The sequence below is a fragment of the Alligator mississippiensis genome, chromosome 1 (assembly GCF_030867095.1).
Source record: "Alligator mississippiensis isolate rAllMis1 chromosome 1, rAllMis1, whole genome shotgun sequence".
In the NCBI taxonomy this organism is placed as follows: Eukaryota; Metazoa; Chordata; order Crocodylia; family Alligatoridae; genus Alligator; species Alligator mississippiensis.
The window spans coordinates 328,504,972-328,527,246 of NC_081824.1; the positions used below are offsets into that span (position 1 = coordinate 328,504,972).

The 22,275-nt window shown below is 42.8% G+C and overlaps 1 protein-coding gene across 3 annotated transcripts in view; it reads right to left on the reverse strand.

Moving 5' to 3' along the window:
• The window catches only part of TBL1X (transducin beta like 1 X-linked), a 321,636-nt gene that overhangs the window by 155,996 nt on the left and 143,365 nt on the right, over nt 1–22,275 (reverse strand). For all 3 annotated transcript variants that reach the window (XM_019495106.2, XM_059720930.1, XM_006273491.4), the window contains one exon: nt 815–922. The gene's annotated coding sequence lies outside the window, so the exon portion shown is untranslated. The remainder of the gene's footprint in view (nt 1–814; nt 923–22,275) is intronic.

The following is a 22,275-nucleotide window of genomic DNA, read 5'->3' on the forward strand; positions in this document are numbered from 1 at the left end:
GATAGCGACCAGTACCAGAGAAGGCATGAAGACCAAAGATCATGTGAACCGGAGGGACAGCCACAATAAGATTAGGTGGCCCGCTGTAGATTGGTATAAGGAAGGGGTGTAGGGGAGGTGGAGCTCCATGAATACCCGCCGGGAGGAGCGACCGACCCTGAGGGACCTTCAACAGAAGACCCCTCCACTGAAAATACACTCAGAGTCATGGCAGGTGAGTTCAGGGGCCTTCTTCGGGGTGATCGAGGTCCCTCTCAGTGGTCACATGAACCCTCACCATCCCTACCCCCAGGTGCTTGAGCTAAGGCAGCTCGTGAGCGGGTATTTGAAGCCAGGTGGACACAGCAGGTTCTAGCCTATTATAAAGAACTAGAAAGCAGTAACAGGTATAAAAACTTTGTAAAAAACTCTAAACTGCATGTTTGGGTTTAGGCTCCTTCAGCTGTAAAGAAAGACCTCCTATAACTTTTATGTTCACTATAACATAAAATCCTCTTTATGAGTAATACAGCACTACTTTACTTTCATACCTTGCATTTTTCACAAAGAAAAAATTATAAAAAGTTTAAAAAACAGCCCAGAATATTTACAGACACTTTAACAAATACTACAGAAAGGGTGGAACTCTCCTAGCCTTGAATGATGATGAATGTGAAATTCTGGCAACAGGCCTTGGTGTAAAGCATGCAGAAGCTATTATGTTATGTTTTAGTGGTTATAAGGACTTTGGCCAGCAGATAAAAATCTGAAAGGCAAGAGGATGGGTGAATCATGTCTCCAAAGTAAGACCATTTTAGGGATTACTTTGTCTTACCTGTTCGTGAGATCTTTGAGCTGTTGAATGCTGCTTGTCGCAGGCTGCTGTCAAGAGTCTGGGGGTTTGAGTTACCATGGAGATCACCACATCCAACAGTTAAGAGGTCTGGAATGAGAAGCAAAATGACCCAATTAAATATGGTTGCATGGCCTCATCAGAAGAAGAGCCGTTGTCCCTTTTCCTCTTTGACTTCTCCAGTTCATCAATCACTTTTAATACCCAGTAAAGTGAGAGGCTTAGCAAAAGATCTGGTAGAAAAATTATAAAGGCAAGATCCAAAGACTCATGCTATTCAATCTATGTCCAGATTACTTACAGATCAAGACTCTAAAATGTGCCTTGATGAAAACTAGACTGTGCCCAAAATTCTTCATTGTCATCAATCATTTGCACCTGTTCTTATGTGACAAACTAAAAACTCATCTAGATCAGGGGTTTTCAACTTTTTTGGATCAGTGCACTCCTGGTGGCCAGACACAAAGCAGTGTACCCCTGGTGGCCGGATGTGGAGCTGGGGTGGGGGAGGGAGATGGCACACGGCTGAATGTGGAGTGGCAGTACCTGCTACATATGAGCTTCTCCTGCCCCTACGTCTAGCCAGGCAGATGGCACCTGTGTAGCAGCGCGGGACCGTGTGTGGCAGTGTTCCATACCTACCCAACCAATACGTACCTCCTACAGCCTTCTCAAGTAGCCTCTAATCTAGATTATAGAGTCCAGGTTTGCATTTGAACACAATACTCAAGATTCAGTTCATAGTACAATGACCTGAGATTTACACTTAATGGTCCACCTAAACCTAGAGGGCCTAGCAGGCTAGCACAGTTAAGGCACCCAAGTCTCTATAGTCACACAGTGAGGCTGCTCCAACATGCTGTAATTACAGCACGTTAGAGCAGACTCAGTTAATTAAATCTGCAGGAACGTGGTAATTACTGCGCAGAAGCAGACTCCAGTGTCACGTGTATCAGTGTCCTCGCACTGAAAAATGGTGGCGGGGTGTGGTAACTAAAGCTGGTTCAATGCCATTTTTTCAGTGCAGATGCATGTGATATTCCAGGTGCTTTAATTAGCACGGTGCTCTGACTAAAGTGCCCCGTCTTCCCCACTCTCTAAGCATATGTATAAATGCCCACAAGGCCTAGACACTTGTGGCTTCTCAGCCCAAATGACCAGGTACCCATTTACAGCTGGGTTTCTATAATAAAATAATAAAAAGTATTCAGTGGAGACTAAATTTCTTAATTAATAATATTCTTTCACACTGTCTTCTAATATGATTATGCAAGGGGCAAGAAATGGAGACTTAAGCTTTCTATATTGTTCCAATGGTCTTTGATATGAAAAAAAATGATGCATTGAGTGAAAGTCAACACTATTTCTACTTGGCATCTATGATCCCACGTATCTCTCAAACAGTAAGAGGATTGAATTTATTTCATTTTATATCACCCCAACATGTTGAGGTTGTTTCTCCTCTAGTTTCCTCTTATGAAAGTTCAAATGGTACTGTGTTTAAGACCTCTATGAATTGTGATGTTAATAATATACAGTGTGGTACTCTAAATAGGAATTTGAAGGATTTTATTATCATAGTGTTTCTTTCCATGCTTTTTTGGAACATTGGAAGAATGTTATATATTGAAATTATCAATAGAAAGTAAACCTGTACCTTCTTTATTTATAATTTCAATACAACAAAAGCTAAGTTTCACTGTTTCTGGTCTAGAGACAATAATAGGACAACTGACTGATACACATTCTATACTTCTACAGGGATATTTAATTTTTAACTCATCTTGTCCCCTCCATCTCCCTGCAAAAACTCTCAAAACAAAGCCAAACAAAAATAGACAAAGGCTCATGCTGAGCTTGAATCCTTTTAAATATTGTGTGGTTACATATTTAATAGCTTATATTCTAATTATACTCATAAATTTGTCAGACTATGTTTTCTAACAAATGTTGGTGCACTGTATCAGCTTTTATCAATAGCTTTCTTTAAATACTATTAGCAAAGTGATAGGCCATTTAAAAGCCATTCATCTTTTCACTTGTGCCATGTAAGAGCAATCTTCCATGTTGCTGGGTTTTTGGTTGTAGCCGTGTTGGTCTATGGACATAGGCAGGCAAGGCTCTTTGAGCAGAAGTGATATTTTTTATTAGACCAACTGAGTATCTGGAAAAAAGTTATTGGCAAGCTTTCAGGTGCAGTCACCATTCTTCAGGCACAGGGAGTCTCTGCTGGTCTGAGACTCCAAGGAATCAGATCACTACTCAGTTGGTCTAATAAAAGATCTCAGTTCTACTCAAAGAACCTTGCCTGCCCATGTAAGAGCAAGATGCTATTATAAACAGGACTGGTAGAACCACCTATGACTTAGGTTACCCAACACTTTCCATTATAAGACCCTATTAGACCTAGGGCATGGCAAAGTAGTGCTGGAGAAGTCAACTGGAACAAACAGCCCGATTGATGGGAGATTGAGACTGGTAGCTAGAGGATGAGAATGACTGGGCAAAGGAGACTGTTGTTAGGAGCTTTGAATGGAAATGAAGGGAGGGAGGGGGCATGGAGAGGAGGAGAGGAGAAGGTGGGTGTGGAACTGAAATAGGCTGAGGAGCCAGAGGCAGAAACTGGGACTGGGAACTTGTGGAGTACCTACTAGGAGGAGATATATTGGAAAAAGAGCTGGAATATGGGGGAAGATTAGGCAGTGGCTGGACTGCCAGATTGAAACAAGAAGAGAAAACTGATGTTGGAGGTGCAGCCCATGTAGCGACTGGGACTGGGAGTTGGTGAAAGTAGAGAGCATGATTGGGGGGAGGGGAGAGGAGTGGGGAGGGAGGGAAGCAGACTGAAAGCAGTAAAATAAGAGTAGGGAGGTAGGGAACTGGATGATCAAAGAGACTGGGAACAGTATGGAGTCTGCAAGAGAGAAATCTGACTAGGTGACTGTAACAGGAGGCCTTCTCGGGGCTGATTTCCCTGTAGCTCGCCCACCTGTTTCTGGGTTAACCACCCAACTTCTCTCCCAGCATGTCTTGATGATAATTAATAAATAGATGTTAATAAAGCGGGAGGCTGCCCATTTTCTTGCCCCGATGCCAGGGGTGCTATCTGCAGCTCCTATCCTCCCCTACACCGCAGCCCAAGCCTCACAGATGGCATCCATAGTTCTCACAATCACCAGCCCCTCACTGGCCCCCAGAATCCTACTGTTGAATTCCTCTAAGATCCCTCCATTCTGGCGGCTTAATCTGCCTTCATTCTCAGCAACATAGCTCCCTGAGCTGCTTCCCCCTCACGGGTGGGGTGGGACCTTGGGCTACTAGCCCTGGCCCACCTCCAGGCCAGTTGGAACCCCAGGCCCTCAGCTCTTGGGCATTCCTTGTGGTGGGCCCCTTGGCTCTTTGACCCTTCTGGTCCTAGCCTCAGCATTGACCAGTCAGGGGAAATGTCAGACAGGTTTGTGAGTCTATGGCCTCACACTCTGGGGTCCACCTTCAAGACCCTCCAAAAAGGAGTAACCCACCCAGTTGTGGGGGCTAGGAGTTAAGGTGCCCTGACCCACCTTTCACTGGGGTGGTAACTGGCCTGGCATTTCCTGGGGGCTCCTGTGCAACTGAGAGCCCCACCAGGGCACCCATTCCTGACAGGGTGCAGTTTTAGGTCATGCCCAGGACCAGGAGCCTCCTTACCATCCCCTACAGCTTCTCCCTTACCTCCCGATGATACCAGCAGCTCTGCAGCCAGGCGATGTTTTTGCCTGGCCTCCCAGCAGCGAAACACCCTGTTTATTTGGGCAGCCCTGAATCTAAAATGGCTGCGCTCATCAGGCACCTGCCGGCTTCTGCCTTCTGGCCCCTTAAAGTGGCAGGTACAAACAGCTCAGCTGAGTAGGTGAAGAGAATGAGCCAACTGGGAAAATGAGCCAATGCTGCGTAAGGGCCAGAAATGAGATAGGAACAAGTTGCAGGTAATGGGATAGAAGAAGTCAAGTTAGGAAGAAACAGAGAGAAAAATCTATGTCCACCAAATTATGCTTTCCTCACAAGAAATTTGAGTCTTACCATTCCCCTACCATATAAGTAATTGATCATGGAGACCTAGCACCTACCATTCAGTGCACTGAAGGGGATAGAAGCACAGTGGAAAAATAGAATTTGTGCATGTACCTAAAGACTGTGTCATAATGCAAATTATGCATCCTTAACTTTGGCTCCACCCTCCAATGTGGTTTGTTGTCTATAATATTATTTAGGGAAACTGACTTCACAAAGGGAGGCTCCCATAGAGGTCAATTGAGGTGTGTTTTCACTGGGTTAGAGTCTAAGATCCATGTTATAGGCAACATATAGGGAAAAATGGGAAAAAATAGAGCTTGTGCTGTAATACATGGTCAGACTAGTACACTTTGGTCTTAGCACAAACGATCTTTGGCATCCAAAGGCAGGAGCATATTCATTTTTAAATTGATGTGAAAGCAGATAGAACAGTCATAATTCAAAAATAGTTAACAGAAGGCCAGAGAACTTAATTTTTCTTTAGCTCTGCAAACACCTTTTGCACCCAGGTTCTGTTAACTCTTTTTCTTCATCTGATTTACAAATATAGAATTATAAAATCAAAAAGATTATCTACAAGACAATTTCTTAATGTTATTTGGTAACACAATTTGGAGAATGTCCATGGCCATCTATGAATCGTGAGTAGCAATCAAACATTTAGTTATATATAATGTTGGATAGAGAAGACCCAGTCACCTTGGAGAAGCATACTACTCCCTTGATCCCTCAGGAGAGTGATTCTCAACCAGGGTGATGCAGCACCCTTGGGCGCTGCAAGATCCTTTTATGAGTACTGCAGAGTGCTTTGCGATATTAGCAGTTAGGTGTGCAAACACTTACATTTGATTCACAAGATAAACCCAGGAATCTATAGCATCAAAACCACTCTGACTTGCTATGGTCTTTCTGAGTTCTCTGCAACAGAAAAATTGCTCTATTATTTGTCTACAGTCCCCAAAAAATACATGAAGGCAAAGAGCTGGAAATTTGCAAGACTGCCTTGAGTATACTGAGGGGTATCCTGAGTCTATAAAGGTTGAGGACCACTGCTTCAGGAGCTGACTAGGTCTTCTCTATCTAAGATTGTCTAATCTTCCAGTACTGAGATAACTGGTAAAACTCTGAGCAAACTTAGTCTATTTTGTTAGATTCTGGAGAAAAGCACGTATTGAGTATGCTACTCAAGCACATAGGGTGTTTACAGATGTGCACTGGGAGTGGGGGATGATTTAATTAGAGTGGTTCCAAGAGCCACTCTAATTAATGTGCCTAGAGTATCACGTGTATCAGTATTCCTGCATTGAAAAAATGGCAGTGGGGTTGCTTTAACTAAAGCTCATCAAACAAGTTTTAGTTAAAACACCCCTGCCATCATTTTTCAGTGCAGGGATGCTGATACACACGATGCTGGAGTCTACTGGAGTGTGATAATTACCACAGCCTGTTGGAGCACCCTCACTGCACATGTATAGGTGCCCAGACTGATAATCTCACCACAGGCAAAGCAACAGTATTAAGAGTATGCAATAGAGAGTTTGAAAGCTAAGGTTATGGAAGAAGAAAATATTTGATGCATAGCTTACTTTGTGAAAATAAAATATGCTTCATCTAATTTAATGTTGCAAAAAGCACAAATGCAACCCTTGAGGAATCGTGAGCAAGAAGGGTTTAAAACCCCCCAAAACCTCTGTATATGACTTTGGTGAAACTGATACTGAACTACTACTACATTCTGTTCTGATCTCCTCACTTTAAAAAGGACGTTGAAAAGTGTATAGCAAGCAAACACAGAAAATGTTAGAAGGCTGAAGAAACTGTCTTACAGGGAGATATTGGAAGAGCTCAATACCAGGTAGAGATGGGCTCCTTAATCAAGTGGAGAAGTACAAGAGAAGACCCAATATCTGGAAACTGAACCCAGACAAATTCAAATAAAAAATAAATCACACGCTTAACTGGTTGGGTATTTAGCCAGTGGAACAAACTAACAAAGATAGCTACTCCATTTCTTGATGACTTCACATCAATACATGATGCTGTCCTAGAAGATATGCTTCCACCAAAATAACAGTTATATTTTAGTAATGATTGTCTGCTGACTTTAAACTACATGAATGTGAACATTTCTTATGGACTGAGATTATAGTCTATTCTTATGGTGAAGGCACTAACAAGATATCAGTTCTGGACTCCAGAGGCCACATCTGGAGTACTGTGTCCAGTTTTGGATTTTCCCACTACAGAGGGTAGACAAACTAGAGAGAGTCCAGGGGAACTCTGACCATCTGAAAGGCCTATGTTCATCTGCCATGTGAATTTGACTTTCTGATCAGATGCTAACAATCTGGATGCGGCATGAATAAAATGGTTAGGGGGCTGGAGCACATGACTTACGAAGGGAGGCTAAGGGAACGGATCTTATTTATTCTGGAGAAGAGAAGACTGAGGGGGGATTTGATATCAGCTTTCAACTAGCTGAAGGCTGGTTCCAAAGAGGATGGAGCTAGACCATTCTTAGTGGTGGCAGATGACAGAACAAGGAGCAATTGTCTCAAGTTGCAGCAAGGAAAGCTTAGGTTAGATATTAGAAAAAATATCCTCACTAGGAGGGTAGTAAAGCACTGTAACAGGCTACCCAGGGAGGTGGGGAAATCTCCATCCTTGGAGGTTTTTGAAGACCTGGGTAGATGGCTGGGATTATATAGTTGTGGACTGTCCCACTTTAAGCAGGGGGTTGGACTAAATGACCTCCTGAGGTCCCTTCCAGTCCTAATTTTCTATGATTCTATGACTGCCACAGATGTTCTGTGTGATTTTGAGTATATCACTTAATCTGTATTCTATATATTTTCTTACACAAGACTAATCACTATAATATCTGGACCCTTTCCAGTAGTGCATTTAAACAATGTGACTAACATATGTGGCATGTATTTTGTCTTTTTCTTAAAGAACGGATGTGTTCCACGGAGTATTTGTTTATAGAGTATCAAGCACACAACCCCACTCCCCAATATTCCATATTGATATTAGAGAATGTAAGCTTTTATCTACTTCATCCCATGTCATAGTTCCCAACAAGGAACATAGTATAAAACCAGGAATAATAAACGTCATTTCTTTCCCACCCTTTTGTCAATTTTATCTAAATAGATGGTAAATCCTTTGAAGTAGGAAATCTTTCTTAGTAAGTATATCTTCAGATCCCAATCTTACCAGGCATCTCAGTACTATTGTAGTACAAATAGTAAACTAATAATAGTTGGTACACTAACCACCTATCTTGCATATAAACAGCTATTCTTTTTCATATCGCCTCATACTGGCATCTTCTCTTTAAAAAATGATTAAAAGTACATGAAAGTTAGACATTGCTACTTATATGCTAACGTAACAGTAGCCTGAAAGTTTTTCTTTTCTTTTCCCATTTAAAGGTATCTTGTATGTCATTATTATGCCCTGTGCTGCATGTACTCCATCTAAAATGAATGTGTTTAAACAACTATAAACAAAAAAGTTTTAATGTACCTTGAACATTCTCTTTATTATATATCTGTTGCCCATAGTCTGAAGTTAGATGTTACAATGCTACTCAAAATGTGAAAATCAGCCATCATAAACTGCATGAACCACACATGCCTGTCAACCAGTACAGTCCCCAAATTTCAAATGATGTGCATAATATAATATGGCTGGATCATGGAAAAAGCAACTGCAACAATAAAAAAAGCTCCAGGAATAATATATTGTTCACATTGAAGTCACTAGCAACATTATTTGGATTTAAGTGATGCCAGAATTTAATTCAGGAACTCTAATCTTTAACTGAAAAGAAGGACATGATTCTCAATAAAGAATCACTGGCTATAAACACTTCATGCAGAAGTTGCTATGAAGACATTTTATTTTCTGTGGGTTTTCTTTTCTAATCTGTGGCCTTTGTAAAGATAAAAGACAGTCCATTATGTTCAAAAAACTTTGGGGGAGGGGATTTTTTAAAAGGGATCATTGTCACAGGCTTACGTCTAGCTTATTTGCCAGAGCTTTACAAAGTTCATTATAACTGAAAATTCATTATTTGCCTGGCCAACTGAAAGGCCTATCTGCTTCTGCCATTTGAACTTGACTTTCTGATCAAAGGCTAACAGTCTGGATATGGCTGAGTAACAGATCTCTATTTGTGCTAAATTGTGGGGTAAGCCTTTGATCTAGTAACCAATAAAGTTAAACTCATTCACTCCAGGTTTGAGTTTTGGCAGTACCTTTCTTGCACAGAGATGAAAGATTAGTATGCTTATCACTATACCAGCGATTCTTAACCACAATGCTTCAGCACCCTAGGGTGCCATGAGATCCTTTAAGGGTGCTTCACAATATTAGCACTGTTAGGTGTGGAAAAACCTATACAGGACTCACAAGATAAACCCAGAGATTTCAGCCGGGAATCCAGTGTGTCAAAAACATTCTGACCTGCTATGGTCTGAGTTCTTTGCCACAGAAGAATTGTTTCATTATTCTTCCACAGTCAAAAAATGAGTGAGTTGACACTTTCTGGGGCGTGTCTTGAGTCTAAAAATATTGAAAACCACTGTACTATACCTCTACCTTTAGTCTCCCTTTACATCTTGCCTACCATAGTTTAGGCATCAGAAGACCCATTTACAAAAGGCATTCATATATACCTAATAATGCAAATTGGTAATTAGTAGGATTTACAAAAGCACTCAAACAGGTTACGTGTTTAGCTCCCAGTTTAAAAATCAATGAGAATTAGACATCTAACCCTCTATAGTACTTTGATAAAGCCCAATAGGCTCCTAACAACATCTCTATATGCCTACATTTATTTATAAATATGGTATTATGTTTAAACAATTCCAAATTCAATTCCAACCAAACCATCTTCAAGTGGCTTGACCAGCCAGCCAGTATATGCTAGGCAAAGCAGGCCAGCTATCAGTTTTGCTGGAATTCTGCACAATTCTGGAATTTAAGTACAATTCCTTAACAGCATTCCACAAGCCACTGTATTAATTGGGGCACTCCTTCTACACCTGGATTTACTAAGTAAACCATCTTACTTGTAAACTGCAGAAGCATCTCAGAGGGATTTAACTTTCAGCCTCTAGAAAAGAAGCACAGTCTACCTAATACATGAGATGAATGTTCTGTATTCTTTCAAAATGATAAACAGCTTTAATATTTTTCAAACAATCCCTGGGGGATAACCTATAATCCTTGTACAAAAACCAGAATATGTGGTGAAGTGTAGCATGCCATCAATAAACATGCCAGAACCCTGCAAAATAAAAACCAAGATATCTTGTCTGAAAGATGTTTTTAAAATATATGAAGCAATTTCTAAAAAGTGTATAAATCAAAAAGACAAAATCTGCCAGCATCTGCCGTGTTGCGGAAAGTAAGTTAGATTTTTTTAATTTCTTTTAATATTTTACATGCAATCACATGGGTCCCACTAAAATGCAGTCACCTCTGGGACTCAGGCAGTAATCAACTTGCACATACAGCCCAGTGTACAACAGCAACATCCAGAGGAATTTTTAATGTTCCTGTTAACAAACCCCAGCACAGTAAAGTCCAGTTTTCAATCGATTTATCCTACAAGCATGAAAATCAAACTCAATCATCCTTTAATGACTTGATTTATTAATAATTTTTTGGCCCATGTACTACACAGGTATACATGTTCCTGTCACCTGAGCAATCAGTACATTAAATCATGCATTTATGAATGTTTAAAAGGTCAATTTGACTAAGAGTAGCACTATTGAGACATAGTCTATGTCACATCCATGGAAGAAGAGGACAAAAAGTAGCCAGATTCAGCTAGAAATCATAAAAATCAACTTTGAGCCAAAGGCTCATTAGAGCATGAGAGGATGCAATTTTCCTTTTCCAGAAGAGGTTAATAGGCAAAACAATATCAACAAAACCTTGACAAAACCAAAATATGCAGCCTCAATATTACATCGAATTTTTCAGTCCCTTTTTATATATAGCTGGCAGAATTATTTGTTATGATCCACGAGACAAAAAAATAAAAATCTGGTGTTACTATGTTCTGCAAAGTCCACAGAAAAATGCCAAGAAACCAGACTGGCATAGGTGTGGGTGCATCTAACTTTAAAACCTTTGTTTTCATGGGAATTTTTCCTCCCTTTTTCTTGAATACTTTCTCTAAAAGCCAAGGAAAGCCTGTGAAATTATAAGCTTCAGTATCCATAGCGTTGTCATATTTTGTGCAATTCATTCATGAGATTTACTTTTTCATTTAAATACTGTCTAGGCAAAAGGCATAAAAAGAACATTATGTTAAAAAAAAGAGAAAGATATAAAATAACCCACATCCACCAACTAATCTCACCTCAAGCAAGGGCCTGAGAAAAGGACCCCTATGCATTGCTTTACTACCCTCTCTCAAACTAATGGAAGTGGAGATGGCAATGATTGCATTAAATCATTTTAGAGAATAGTTTCGTTAAATCCATGCATTTGTGTTTGTTGATAAGCCTTTTGGACTGTGTCATCCTTGAAGCAGTAAGCCGCAGAATGTCCACTGAGATCTTTGCACCTTGCCCTTGCCCACGTGCATCCAGACGAGCATAGATGTTTATTTCCCTGGGAACAAGTAGAGGCAGCACACCTTGCACTGTGTCCCCAGGGAATGCCTGTGCCACACACGCTTTGGCGTGCAGCAGGTTACCGTGGGTGGGGTAAGGGAGGCTGTGGCCAGCACTGGACTGGCCCCAGCAGCCTTACCTAGCATCCTGGGGACCTCCCAGGGCTGCAACAGCAGTGATTCTGCCATGCAGAGTCTGGCCAGCAGCCACAGTGTGGCTCTGGGTGGCCTGGCTCCATTTTTAAGCGGTGTGCGCTGCCCATGCGTGTGCTGCTCCGCTTTTTTCCCCCATGGGTTTTATTGACCCCTGCATACCCAGGGGTAAAAAAACCTACGGAAAAAAAATGTGGAGCAGCACACACACAGGCAGCGCTCCCTGCTGCATGGAGAACATCTAAATGTGCAGTATATGATACCACAGACGTGCTTGCGATGCCATATACTGCATGGCTGCACTCGTCTGGACGTGGCCCAGATGTTCAATTGAAGGGAAGAACTTTTGGCATGCATAACTCTTTTGCACCAGTCCCTGAGTGGTCCAGTCAGATGGATCTCATTTCCCAGATAGTCAGGACACAAAACAGATGGAACTGTGAGATCAGTGTAACTAATGCGAGTTTCACGTGAAAGCAAAAGGTAACCAAGACAGCCATGTGAAAACTCATTTAAAATACTCCTCGTAGATAATGCTGAGAAGCAGGGAGGCAGTTGTATTTTGCCTTGCTGTACTTTTCAAGATGTCTTAAAAGGTAACAAAGAGTACACACTAAAGAAATATAATCCTGCAGTTGCAAAGCATTGGATAACTGATTGCAAGGTCAGGCTTTGAAAGAAATGAATGCAATCAACTTACTAGATACAGATAAGGTGGGCACTTTGGACAGCTGATACCCACTAGGGATCTGGGAGTAGTTAGACCCTCACTGGCCTTTATAACTTTGGCTTCTCTGGAGCTTAACTTGTTTTGTTTTGATGCACATCACGCTAAACTGTTTTATATGGACAGGAACTAATGAAGTTAAGCAACGTTTTCCCTCATATGTAGTAATTGTATAAAACACTACAGACCAGTAGCTGCTGAATCAGGAAATGAATCAGAAGACAACTAAAATGTCTTTTCAGGTATTGATTCCTCCTCTCTATTTCATGTCAGCTTCCTAGAATCCATCCAGCACAAGCATGAAAGGGTAATGAGTTTCTGAACACACACTCTAATGGTGCACATTGCATCAAAGCTTTCAGTAATTGCCTGGATGCTGCTTCCCAGCAGTACTAAACAACTTAAATATAATTAGCTGGAAGCCCTATGGGCTACATTTCCCCACTGGAACACCTCTTACACTAATCCATTTATCAGGCTGACAGATGACTGAATCATTGGTACTGTGGGTCCCATTCTATTAATATTTCTCAAGTCAAAATGTCAGCTTGCTACTAATACTGTAGAGTTTTAGGGAATATTTGCATTATTTGGGTGGGGAAAAACAAACATTTAATACACTCATCAGTAACACTGAATAATTATATCTGATTGACTAGCCAGATATAAACAAATATTGAAGTTACAGTACTGAAAAATGTGTATCTAATAAACGTGCTATAGAACAGTATGAAGCTAAAAATAGTGCATGAACTATCAGAAATGTTTCAATGGCTCAAAACTGCTGGAAATTTTCCTGTGGATCAAGAGATACATTCAAAAAGTCTGAGCCTGAATTGATTCAATCTTTGCAGGTTAGTCTAACCTGTAAAGCTTAAACTGATTTGAAGTGGATAGACATTCCCTTTTCATTCCAGAAATGCAGGCACAAGCCTGCAGTGACTCAGGCTAGAAGCCGGGGGGCACTAGAGCCGCCCTCCCTTCGCTTCACAGTGCTGAGCTGAGGGTGTGCACAGCCAGGGCCCAACAGGATGCTCTGATTAGCCCATCAGGGAATTGATAACAGTATTTATCACCCCTAACTCAGTGTTTATCATCCCATTAAGAAAACAACAGGGGACATACCAGCTACCTGTTGATTCTGCCTGTCACAGCATAGACTGTAGCCAGGAGGTGGTCTGCTAGCTAATACACAGACACCTCTCTACAAGGCAGAGGGGAGGGAGGAATTCCTGCTTAGCAGGTAGTGTGGAGGGGAAAGGAGGGAGCAGCCTGCAAATCTCTACCAGAGCTGCATCCAGGGAGCAAGGGGGCAGAGTCAGCTCTGCTGTGGAGCTAGGGTGGCCATTATAGAGGGCATTCCAGTTTTCTGCTACTCTGTCCTCTTTTGATACAAAACCCAACGCCTTTATGTCCTCTATTTTTCTCTTCAAGAAAAAATAGAGGACATAAAGGCGTTGGGTTTTGTATCAAAAGAGGACAGAGGACAACTGGACTGTCGTCTATGATGGCTACCCTATGTGGAGGAGAGAGCCCCGCCCAGCCCAGAGAGGATGCTGGGGTGTCTGGTTTAACTTAAACCAGCAAGGGGTCTGGGACAGACATTGCATAAACAAGTTTGACCCAAATCAGTTAAGTCTGGTACGACATTTAAACAGATTTATCTCAAACTGGTTTCAGCCATTTTCAAACTGGTTTATGTGCACTGAACATCTGTTCTGTTACAGGTTTCAACTAGTTTCTTATCACTTACACCGGTTTATGTGTAATGTCTGTCCCTAGCCTTGGGCATCCCTCCTAAAGACAGTTCTAATACTGCTCACAGTCAGAGATGTCTTTTACAATTAACTGCTCTTGTGCAATTTTACAAATAAAATAAAGCAAGAGAACTCAGGAGCACCCCAACGATGCACTAGAATGAACCTTATGGTTGTAACAGCATGCTGAAGGAGAACTGCTGTTTTATAAGACTACAAATTTTCAAGTAGCAATTGCTGGATGCTTTTAGTTTAGTTCTTGGACAGAGAGCTATAATGGAACAGAGTGGACTGTTGTTTTGTTACCCTTTCTGTGTAAGGAGGCTTTATCCTTCAGTCAGAAACCCACTGGTGGACCTCTGCATGAATGGGACACTACGGGGATTGTAGACATCCTCCCATAAGGATCAAATTGTAGGTTCAGAGTCCTTGTCTACAAAAAACCATGAAATATCAATAGATATATCAGAAATATTTATCTCTAACTGCTTTCATACCATCACTTTTAAAGAATAGATTTTCTTTGATTTAAAACAAAGTCCTTCAAAATGACAGCATGTTTAGATGTTTTGTAACTGGGGCATGGGACCAAAAATGGTATTAAAGTTCATAATGGCTAGCAGAGAATGAGCAGGTTTAAAGTGTTTCTCTTATACTAAATTCATTATATTTTGGACAATAACACCAACTTGTGCTTAGAATAGTCCAAGAGCAGATACTATCCTAGCACTGCTTTGTTTATTTTTGTTCCTTGAAATGTTTGATAGGGGAAAGAAGATGCTGCTGTAATGAAATAAGAAATAACTCATTATGCTACTCTTCCATCAGAGCATACATTGTGTTTATTTTGAAGCAGAATTTCAATAGTTAGTTATTTAAGAGAAAAAGCAACCTGGGTGAAAGTAAAATTATTTCTTTTTTTTTTTTAAAGAGAAAAGTTTCTAACCAATCACTGGATGTTTAAAGTATTTGAATTTTGACTTCAGGTCAACAGGAAAATAAGAGCAGGCATGACACTCAGAAAAGAAATCTGTGGCTGGTTTGGATTCTGCTTCTTTCAGCAAGAGACACTATGAGCTAAGCACTGTGATATATGCAAAAGCTTAGTAAGAAATTTTATTTAATCCAGGTCAACATCAGCTTAATTCCTTTGTAAACACAGATTTGCCTAGCTGAGCTAGCCAGCTAATAATATGCAAAGAAGCACCACTTAAACCTAAACAAGAAACTGAAATACAGCAAAAAGTTCAAATTTACACATCTGTCCAGACCCTGTCTCTCTTCTTACACCTACAAAGCATCTCACTTTTGTTTTTGGAAATAAATATGTCTATTTAGGTTCAATTATTCTTTAAAAAAGATGAGCCAGGATGCTATATATTTAGATACTTAACAAGGAAAAATGTCACCAAAACACAATTCTTCAGACAGGACATTTCAAATGATCTGATTTCTGACTGCAGACATAAAAAAGACAAGGGACACCTATACACGTGACAGAGTCCTGCTCCAGCACATGCATTAGGACACGTCGAAGCAGATTCTCAATTAATCAAGTCGGCTGTGAGTCTGCTGGAGTGTGCTAATTAGTGTGCTCCAGCAGCCTCCATGTCATGTGTATTTAGGGTCCCATGTTTCAAAATGGCGGTGGGGGTGCTTTAACTACAGCTCAGTTAAAGTGCCCCCCACTGCCATTTTGAAATGCAGGGACACTGAATACATGTATTGCCGCAGGTGCTTCATTTAGAGTGGCTCCCAGAGCAGCGCTTGGGGCGCCTTAATTAGCGCGTCACTCAGGGCACTTTAATTAAACCTCCCCCTGTCCACCCCAGAGCACATGTATAGATTTCCAAGAATATCAAACTAGTGATAAAACATGTCTCAAAGGACACTCTGAGAAAGTAAGTAGTAAATGACATCTATTATGAGCTACAATTTGGGTTTGTGCCATGGAATGACAAGGAAATTATATTTCAAATAAATACATGAACCACAGGTGTTTAGCCTATTTAAAGGACTGTTTACTGTTTAAAGTATGTAGAAGGGTGTTATATACCAAGCAGCTGTTGGGTATGAACAGGGTGTGAATCCAGCAGCAGAAATTTCAATTTCACTTCTACTCTCCACCCACTCCCTTCTTCCATCGTCAAGCTGGAAAACTTATTCCAGGCATGATAGCCAATCAATTGCCCTATGGCATGAGTGCACCTTGAATCACATTCACCTATAAACACCCTATCACATTCACATTCACAATAAACAGACATTGGAGTGAGTGATTATTTTTCAGTGAAATTATGTTCTCTTCCAGCCCTCTTTCAAAATATACCTTAAACTAGAAGTGGCCAACCTGTGGCACAGGTAGCCTGTGCATGTGTGGTACACAGGAGATCAGGGAGGGACAGGCAGCACAGCAGTAGATGGGGAAGGAAGCAGAAAACAAGGCACCAAATAGGGAAGGGAGTATGGAAAGAAAGCAGAAAGCAGAATAGCATATCAGGCAGAGAGTAGAACAAATGGGAGGAGAAAGGGAACAGGATGGCACTGGGGAAGTAAGGGGCTAATTTGTGACACACCTGCCAAAAAAGATGGCCTCCTCTGCCTTAAAAGAGACTGGCCTGCAACTTAAGAGTAAATGCCATGACCCAATTTGAGACATAGCCTGAAATATTAAAGAGCAAATGTTGTCTTCACCTGCAATTAATTTTAACAAGCAAATCATGATCACCTACTTAAAGAAGTGGGACACTGTCTGGGTCCATGCAGCGTAACATCATTTTCATTTAAACACAGTAGGAGGAAGCTTACTATAAAATCACTAAAGCTGCATTCCCTATGTTCTCCTTCTGAGTGAAGACCATTATTTTCTTCTTGAGATAAAAGAAATATCTTCAGAATACTTACAGAATACTGTAAAAATAGACCACTGACTTTTATTTTAAACTATTGGAAAAATGGCAGCAGTTTTACAGTTAAAGAACTACAGGTAAAGTCTTTAAAAAAACCCTGAAAACAGGGGACAGAAGGAGGAATTATCTATGAATAAAACCTGCTTTCTATGTCACACAATAGTTACACTACAGCTGAAGGGATGGAGCATGCTAAGTAGAAACATGCTGTAAATATTGTAGGTCTTGATAACTGCTAATGGCACATCAACAAAATATGAATATGAAAATAGAATATTTATGTATTTTATACCTCAAAACTAAATGTCATTTAGGGTCATTGCATAAGGGCGAATTCACACATACAGAACCCGCGTAAAGCAAGGAAAACCTGCATATGGAGAGAAGCAAGGTTTTTTGGGGGAGTGATATCTTTTATTGGACCAACTTGCATGGCTGGAAAGTTTGACAAACTTTCAAATGAAATATATTCTTCATCAGGTCGCCATCACCTGATGAAAAATATCTTGCACTGAAAAGTTTGCCTAACTTTATTTCAATCATGAGATTGGTCCAATAAAAGATATCACCCTAAAAAAAATCCTTGTTTTTCACATAATTGCTTCTCACATATGGAGAGAGAAATTTTCCCAGTATTGGTGTGTAAGAAGTTTAGCTGGGGGAAGGTTAAGAGGGTGGGGCACCTGCTAACAAGGTAGTGCCTGCAGATGTTACTAATTTGGCTTTGTTTGCAGGACCTTTGCCTTTCCTACCCCCTGTGGAGGAGGAGAATGAGGAGTCCTTGCCTCTTCCCCTGCCCCGGTTGGGTTTGGGGCCCTGTGACTCCTCTGGAGGAGACTGGCCAGGGGGAGCCCCTTGGCCCTGTGAGGTCTCTCCTATCTCCCTGATTGGAGATGTGGCAGCCCCCTCAGGATGCTCTTGCCTTGCCATGGGAAGCTAGGTGGGAAGGGGTAAGGTGGGGTGCAGAAGAGGGAGCCTAAAGTAGTAGAACAGATTAGAGATTACAGTAAAAGTTTAACTGCCACTTTATTAGCCAGAAAACTCTATTAACCAGCATCCGAGTGACACGGCAAAAGTGAAACCAGAAGTAACATTTCCAGAGGACTCCCATTATGCCACCACGAGCTGAGTTTTTCTTCGCCACTTTTTCGGCCCACAGCCCAGGGCAAAGTAACCTGCATGGGAAAAAGCAGCCTGTGCAGGGACCCCCTCCCTGTCCCCTGGTACACTGACACCGGGGAGTGCACCAGGCAGTGCACATTTGATTAACCAGAATATTTGATTAACCGGCATCCCCCATTCCTGGGGGATGCCAGATAACAAAGCTTTTACTGTACTTAGAAAAGCTAGATGCTTTCAAGTCAGTACGGCCAGATGGGTTGTACGTTAGGGTACTGAAGGAACTAGGTGAGGTAATTTCAAAGTGATTAACTATCCTTTTTGAGTACTTGTGGAGGTCAGGTGAGGTCCCAGATGACTGGGAATCTGCTGTGATGCACCTAGAGGAATACAACGTTATCAGGAAGAGCCAGCATGGAGTCACCAATGCAAGTCATGCCTGATTTCCTTCTATGACAAACTAACAGGCTCTGTGGATGAGAGGTGAGCAAAGGATGATATACCCTGACTTTAGCATGGCTTTTGGCACTGTGGCTAGGGACAGACATTACACATAAACTGGTTTAAGTGATCAGAAACTAATTTCAATCTGTAACAACAGACATTTAGTGCACATAAACCTGTTTCAAAATGGCCAAAACTTGTTTGAGATAAACCTAGTTGTGATAAACCTGATGTAGTATCAGACTTAACTGATTTGGCATTAAACCAGTTTAAGCAATGTCTGTCCCAGACCTACCACAGCATTCTCATTACAAGCTAGGAAAATACAGACTATATCAGAGTACTTTAAGGTGAATACTAAGCTAGTTGGATCATTGTGCTCAAGAAATAGTCATCAATGCCTTGATGGCTAGTTGGAAGGAGGTAACAAGTGGGGTTCTTCAGGGGTCTGTCATGGGTTCCATATCATTCAACATCTTCATTATTAAATTGGATGATGAGTGTCACAGCGGGGTCCTCTAGGAGGGCTGTGGTCTCCTCGAAGTCCCTTGCTCCATGTCAAGGCCGGCCCAAGGCACCCTCCTATTCTAGCCCTCCACGTCTTTGATGTTCAGTAGGTTCGGGAGGCTGCCTATGACTCCCTGGGCACGGCTACTCGGGACTTCTGTCCCCGCGGTCCTTCTGGACTCCTGTGGTCTCCCGGTGTAATGGGTGCTCCCCAGGAACCCTAGCCTTATGGGCTGCACGTGGCTCCTACCACCCCTAACACCACGCCCCTAGCCTCGCTGATGTAATAGACGTTGGTGTGTCTGCATGCCCGCTTTCCAGGCCCTTCTTCTATAATCTAGCCCACTCTTGGGCCTTCCCCGTATGTATCTACACTAGTGCCCCTTCCTGGGCTCTCTCTAACACAATGTCCCTCACTGGGACTCTTGTCCCCTCTGGGACTTCCTGCCGAGCCACCGGTCTTTTGGGCCCACCGCACTATTACCCTCTCTGGTACAGGCTCACCGTGCTGCTCTCCCCTTTTGCCGGGGACAACCGCAGCACCTTGCCCTTGTCCTGGGTTTTTCTGCAGTGCTAGCCTTCACCCGGGTCTACTACGCCCCTCTTGGGCTCCTCAGTAATTGCCCCTCCTTGGGGCTGGGGTCTATGCACCCCGCAAGTGATGCCCTTGCTGGCGTCTGCTGCGCCCGTCCTGGGCTTCCTAATATGGCGCTCCCCCTCCTTGGGGCTCGCCGTGCCCACCTTGGGCTTCTCAATAGTCCAATATGGCGCTCCCCCTCCTTGGGGCTCGCCGTGCCCACCTTGGGCTTCTCAATAGTCCAATATGGCACTCCCCCTCCTTGGGGCTTGCTGTGCCCACCTTGGGCTTCTCAATGCTGCCCCGCTCTGGGGCTGGGGTCTACGTACCCCGCACACAACCCGGGGTCTTTGTTCCCTGCCCGCAACCCGCTGGTTGCGCTCCTTACTGTAAGCTGCGCCTGCACTGGCGCTGCGCCCTCACTGGCACCGGGGTCCCCATACCACTGGGGTTCCCCCTTAAAGTACTGCACCCTCACTCAGGTGCTAGGGCCCCCATACCACTGGGGTTCCCATATGAGGACACTGCACCCTCTTGGCACTGGGGCACCCCACACTCTCTGGGGTCCCTATGATGCCTCCTCCAACCCCTACAGCCTCACCCAAACCTCCGGTGTAATAAACAACCACAAAACATACTGCAAGCCTCCTGGCTACAACTAAAACCTATGGCAACTAGCCGCTACAAAGTAAGCCACCTGGCTATAACTTAGCACCATTACTCCAACCTTCGGAGCTCTCATGAGCTGTACTGGCCATCGGGCTTCTACCCATCTCTTGGCCGAGGGAGCTCCTGCCTCTCCGGCTGCTGGCAGGGAACTGCCAGCCTGGCCTCAGCCCTGGGCTTTATAAGGGCCAGGCCCTGCCCCCTACAGGCAGCTGGCTCCCCTTAGTTGCTCCTGCAACCCGCAGCTGCGCTTGTTACCCTGGCAACCCTCAGCTGGGCTCGTTATAACGTGCCAGGGCTTTGTCTCTCTCTCCCTGGCAGTTTCTCCTCTCTAGGAGCAGAGCACCGAGGTGCCCTGCGACAATGAGATTGAGTGCATGCTTAGCAAATTCGCAGATGACACCGAATTGCATGGAGTTACAAACACTATGGAGGGCACAGTTAGGATCCAGAATGATGTGGACACAGTGGAGAATTGGTTTGCAATCAATCAGGTGAGATTCAACAAGGACATGTGCAAAGTCCTCACCTTTGGGCAGAATAAATGCATACACAAATACCAAGTGAGGAATGACTGCCTAGGCTACAGTACTACAGAGAAGGACCTGGGGTTTCAACAGCTCACAAGTGGTATATAAGCCAACAGCGTGCTCTTGTTACAACCCCCCTCCTCCCCACCAGCATACTGGGTTGTATTAATAGGAACGTCACTTGCAAATCAAGGGAAAAGATTCTTCCATCCTATTCAGCACTGGCGAGGCCTCATCTAAAGTACTATGTTGAATTTTGGACCCCATACTTTAAGAAGGATGTGCATAGACTGGAAAGAGTCCCGCACAGATCAACAAAAATGATTAGGGGCCATGGAGGCAAGACTTAGGGGAGCAAGCTGAAAGAGCTATGGTTATTTAGTCTGGAGAAGAGAAAACTGGGTGGTGGGAGGGGGATGGAGATGGATTTGGTAACAATTTTAAAATACCAGATGAGCAACTATAAAGAAGATAGAAATGGGCTTTTGTCTGTGGCCATAGGGGATAAGGCTAGAAGCAATGGCTTCAAGCTTTAGCAGAGGAACATTAGGTTGGAAATTAGAAGGTACTTTCTGACTATGAGGATGGTCAAACACTGAGACAGGCTGAAACACACATTCCTGTAGTAACTGTTAGCTGTGAGAAACCTGAATGTTTCAAACAGTTCAGCCTAAAAATCACAAAAATGTGGGGGTTATGAGAACTGACAAATTCTTAAGACACAGAGTGGAAGAAACTGGGCGCATATACACAAGATGATTTACTGCACAGCAGACTAATTTGCTGCACAGTAAAGCATCACCATCTACACATGCAAAGCAAATGCGGTGCAGCAGACTAATTTACTATGCTGCTGGAGAGTCCCATCAGATACAAGTGGTATCCAGCAGCACAGTAAATTACTTTGCTTAAACGCACATGTAGACAGTGACACTGGAATTAGTTTATGAATCTCTCATTTATGAAACTTACAATTCAATCAGCTATTAGGTAAAAGTACCAAAAAGCCCCACTGAAGCGCGTGAGCTATAAGCTATACCAGGGACGGGCAATTATTTTGGGTGGAGGGCTGCTTACTGAGTTTTGGGAAGCCATTAAGGGCTGCATGACAGGCAGCTGGGGGCAGATAAATATTAATTTTCTAAATTTTTTAGGGGCCCTGCAGGCCAAGTAGAATGGCCTGGAGGGCCGCATCTGGCCCACAGGCTGCATTTTGCCCACCCCTGAGCTATACAGACATTGGGGAGCTGGGTCAAACTAACACAATTCCTCTTCTGAGCACGTGCTGCATTCTGTGTGGGAGTGTACCGCACTCAAAATAAAGCACTGTTTTGGTTTTTTCCCCCCACATTTTAAGC